The sequence below is a fragment of the Sciurus carolinensis genome, unplaced genomic scaffold, assembly GCF_902686445.1.
Source record: "Sciurus carolinensis unplaced genomic scaffold, mSciCar1.2, whole genome shotgun sequence".
NCBI classification, from domain to species: domain Eukaryota; kingdom Metazoa; phylum Chordata; class Mammalia; order Rodentia; family Sciuridae; genus Sciurus; species Sciurus carolinensis.
This window is the reverse complement of record NW_025920498.1, coordinates 56,866-61,984: the sequence shown is the minus strand read 5'-3', so window position 1 is coordinate 61,984 and position 5,119 is coordinate 56,866. Positions and strand designations below refer to the sequence as shown.

General features: G+C 37.0%; 1 pseudogene; it reads right to left on the bottom strand.

Annotated features, from left to right (window-relative positions):
* Positions 1–254: 254 nt before the first annotated feature.
* On the bottom strand, positions 255–3,243 carry LOC124975788 (protein unc-13 homolog C-like; annotated as a pseudogene).
* Between the last annotated feature and the right edge of the window lie 1,876 nt (positions 3,244–5,119).

Genomic DNA, 5,119 nt, shown 5'->3' with positions numbered 1-5,119 from the left:
TTGTGTCACGCCAAAGAATTATACTCCAATGAGTAGGGTTAAATTTGGAGCCCTTTTAATATGATCTACTTGAAATATGTTTTTACTTTAGATTATCCAACCCATCTTGCTGGGAGAGCTAGTTGCATGAAGCCCAAACCTTCTCAAAAAAGACATGCAAATTCATCACAAGTACACTCTTCATCCAGGTAAACAAAACACTCTCTAAACAGCAACACTCAATGGCAAAACACTATTAATTCATAATGTAGCATTTAAACATGAGTACCTCCAGCCAGGATCTTCTCTTCCAACTCTGCCATTTGTTTCTTATAGGCCCTTAAAGCTGCCTCTTTGAAAGAAGGTTGGATTCTTTTTGGTATTTTGATTTCCACCAGTTGCTCAGGGATGTTTTTGGTTTTCATCTTCCCTTATTTCCATTTCAGATGCTGGGTCATGTAAGGGTTCCAGTTCTCCTTCACTAACCACATCATCTGCCTGCCCATCATAACCCTCATCTTCTGGGGTTTCATAGGGTGTTTTGTATGAAGGGTGATCATATTCCTGCATTTGTTCATCTGTTTCAGTAACACTAGTCCTGTTTTCTAGCTTAGCAAGGACTTGTTCCATGACTTTGACACAATCTGTTTCATTATCAGCCACTGGTTTACTGTAGTCCTCCTCATCCTCTGCTTTGTAGTAGTAGGACTCTGGGTAGATATCAGAGTCAAGGGTGGTACTATATTCATTAGCAGTTGATTGAGATAACATATGAAATCTTTCCATTAAAGAAGAGCCACTGTCCTCATGCCCACTATGACTCTGTGTGCTTTTGTTCCATACTACTTCCAAGGCTGATTTAGCTCTCTGGAGTGTAGATACAAATTTTGGGAAGCAGAAAGTCTTATAATAAAAGTCAATGCTTAATTGACTATGCCAAGATTTGGGTGGGGCATCCTCTGAATCATCACTTCGTAGTTCACTTTGACTTCGATACATCATGGGCAACTGGCTTTGGTTTTGGTACAACTCATTAGAAGTAGTTTCCTGATACAAATCATATTGGTCAACCCACTGGCCTTGTGGTTTATTATCTAGGCCAGTTCATGGAGAAGAGTTGCCATCCTGTGTTAAATCAAAGCTTTCAGAGTCATCTTGAAGGTCACTGTGGCATTTTCCCAAGTCTTCTAGGTCTTTATTGAAGACATCCAGCTGTTGGTCAAATAAACTGTCATAATCAAAAGCTTCCTGGGTGGATGAGTCTAATCCTAAATCAGCTCCTTGCTCTACTTGATTCCATTCCTTCCATGGGGAAAGATCCTCAGGGGAAGAGAGCTGAGAATAACTGTAATGACTTTGGTCTCCAGATGGACACACCATGCTATTACAAAGTCCACTATCCACAGTTTCTGTTTTCTCAGTTTCATTCTGTACTTGGACACCTTGAGCACTCTCATTCAAATACTGGTCCTGAAGACCGTCATACAAGGTAGGTACACCCTCCTGTTTTCTCTGCCAAAGCTCCTGGTCTGAAGATGATAAAAGCTCCCATTAGTTCTAATAAAATACTGATCTTCTGAAAAATCTTCCAAGTAAGACTGACACAATTTGGAAAAATCTGACTCAGAACGACTAAGTTTAGCAGTAAAATATCACTCTGTGAATGCCAGAGAGGCATTGCATCTGCATATTGGGTTGTGGTTCGCTTTTCCAAATTATTTGATTCTGGCAATTGTGAGGGAATTTTATCATAATCTGATTTGGACTATGCTATTAGCAGTTTTATTCTTAGATCTGGCACTGTGTGATTTTGAGCTTGACTTGGAAGTACTTCCTTTTGTTGGAAACTCTGATTTAGAAAGCACAGCATAACTGTTTCTATTGAGGTCAGATTCTAGCTCTCCATCACTGTCATCAGTTGACTGCCAATTGTTCTTTTCAGTTTGGGGCTCTGGAGTAGATAACTTCATATCCATGCTCTCATATGTCTCGAAGATGGAATTCCTTTCTCTTTTCTTTCTCTGATATCATAAGTCAGAATATCTGTTGAGATTCCAATGCCCATTCCCTTGAGTTTATATGATTTTTTAAAGACAGAATCCTTTGCTGAGGGGTTTCAAAGTATACAAGTATGGATCAAGGTTTTGCATTGGGCAGTCCCTTTGGTGTCCTATCCTTTGAGCAAATTCAATTTTAATAGTATTTGGTGCATCTGAGAAACCCTTTTTATCTATTAGAATTTGTTACACCACACTTTCAATACATTCAAATCTTTCTTCAGGCACATTTAAAAATCTCAGGCTTGCTTTGCTACCCATATGACCTGTTTAACATAATCATGGATGTCTCTGGTTTCCCTCCAAGACTGGACAAACCCTCTACGGAGCTGTTGGGTTTCACTTTGCACTACCTCCACACTGCTAGAGATCTCATCGATGGAGTGCTTGAGAGCATTGACATGCCCTCATAGTTCAGAAAGTTCTGTTTCACTCTGACTTATTCCCTGAAGTTTCTTAAAGATCATTTCCATGACATCATGTGTTTGGCTAATGCAGCCAGAAGAACTGAACCCTGGCTCCAGAGTATTTGTCTTTGGTTTTCAGGCAGTTCTGTCTAAAGATTTGCTTCTTATTCCCCCAGACTTCTTCATGGTGCTCAACTCTGAATCTGAGGAGACACATTCTTGACTCTTTTTCCATTTTCTTAGCTTTCATAAAGCCCCAAATTTTAAGCTATGCAGAGTGCACTCCCCATCAGAACTGCCCTCAGAGGGTGCAAGACTACCCAAGCTCTTTCTATTGTGTCTAACTGGCATGGTGTGTACTGACTGTAACTGGTTTTCTGTACTACTTCTTAGTTCATTTAATGATTCTGAGTAAGAGCTCTCAACTGAAATTACCTCTTGAAACAGATCCTCATTATCACTGTTAGTTACATTAATTTTCTTTTGCAGACCATTGGCAATAACCACTCGGTAACTGACTGTTGGTGAGAAGGAAAAGTCTTTATTTGCATCATCTTCTTTAGTAAATAAGTTGTGAGTGGATGAACACTTTGCAATCTTCTTTACAGTGCTTTTCAAGGTATTAGAAAATTTGGCGGGTTTGGTGTGGCCAGCAGTAAGAAAATCTTGATCCTTTTTTTGCTGATGATTTCCTGTTTTTTTTTTTTGATTGTATTTCCCAGTTTCTTTGTAAACATTCCTTTGCAAAGATTATGTATACAAGGTAAAATCAAGCTCTTGATAAGATCAGCCACCACAGAGAGAAATTAGTGCAAGCTTTTCTGCCCCAACAAAGTAAACAAGGTATCAGAATGAAAATCGGTAAAACCAAGGCAAGCATCACTATTCAAATGTTCTGTGAATCACCGGAAATAGCAGGAAAGGCAACTGTGGCTCTGCCACAAGGTCAGTATCCAATGAAAACCAGAAGCGAAGCTCCATTTGTGAAAGACATTCCTGGAGGAAAGGATTCCCAAATTTTCTCATTTCCACATGTCTTCCGGTACTGTTTGAAAAGAAAGGAATGTTAAAATGAATATATAAATTCCATCCTCAATTCATCCCACTTTCAAAATTTTTCAAAAGTATTTATAACACATAATGCATGAAAAATTGCAGAGGGGTCAAGGGAATAATCTGAATTTAAATACAAATTTACTTAGAGATTTTTATTTATTTTCCTAAATTGCTTATGGGTAGACATAACTGAAGTAGTAATAAAAGGCAATAAAGACTAATCTTAAAAATATGCTAATAGAATGACAATTCATAGCTAAAAAGAATAAAAAAAATTCAAATGACAATTCAGATAGTCATATTAACTTTGTCATGCAAGTTCTACTTTATTTTCTTTACTAAAATTGTTTTTGCTCACAGAAACAGAGACTTAAATTTAAATATATTCTCCCTACTCCATAGTTTTAATTAACAAATTTATATTATTCATGTATGAAAGATTTTTTTTGTATACAAATAATCTCTTCTAGCTATTTAATGGTTGGCAATCTCTTAAATAATGACTAAAGTAATCCAAATAAACATATTTCATATGATGAATAAATACCAAGAGAAAATAGATCTTATATAGCTACCAAACTCTTTAATGGAATATCATGACTTGGAAAATAACTCAGGGTTACATCAGATTAGGCATTGTAAAACTGGTAAAAATGCATTAGCAAAATATACTTGAAACTACAGCTGATACATGCAAATTTTAAAAATACGTGACTTGAGGCAGCAGAAACCAGCTAATCAACCAGTTCAAACTTGTCAGGATGGCTGAAAACCCATGCTGGGGGTTAGAGTCATGACAGGAGATGGAATATCAAATCACACATATAAAATAATTGTGCTGTGGATAAAATAAGCATACAGGTAATCAAGAACTAGTCAACTAGAGTTAACTCCATAATTTGTTGTATTGAAATGCAAGTAACTGCACAACTACATAATCATTATAATGGCTACTTTCTTGAAGAAAATAAATTCATATTTTTTAACTGGTTTTATTGGTTTACTAGTACAGTGCCTTTCAGATACTAGAGTTTTGTTGACATGAACTGAAGATTTTATCACTGAAATGACTCCCGGAATAAAAATAACAGTCAAAAGCCTTGCTGGTATTGAAGTATGCATTTGGGTAGGTAAACCATCTGCCCAATTCACCAAAGCATAAATCATAAACTGCAAATTGTTGTAGGAGTCTACTGACCCTTTTTTATCAGTGCATAATAATTATACAGAATAGTGCATTTCATTGTGGCATATTTCTATATGCACAAAACATAATTTCTTTATCACCCCCTTCCACTTGGAAATCTGCCAATTTCACTTCAGTCAGGTTCTGCAGGGACTTGGAGAATACATGCTCTGGCCAAGATCCAAGCTTCTCAAGAGACAGGGGAGTGTAAATGAGAAACGGAGGGGGCAAGTGGGGGAGGGAAGGAGGCTGACAAAAGAAAAGCCTGTGTCTTTCTTCTTTCTTTGTTTTTAAGCTATCAGAAGGTAATTCCTCTTCTCTAAAACAATTTGCTATTAATTCACAATTACAACCTAGGACCTGTTTTCTACTAATGCAAATGTCATGAAATTGACTCCCAAATTAAGTTCCAAGGGCATTTATTATACCCATTT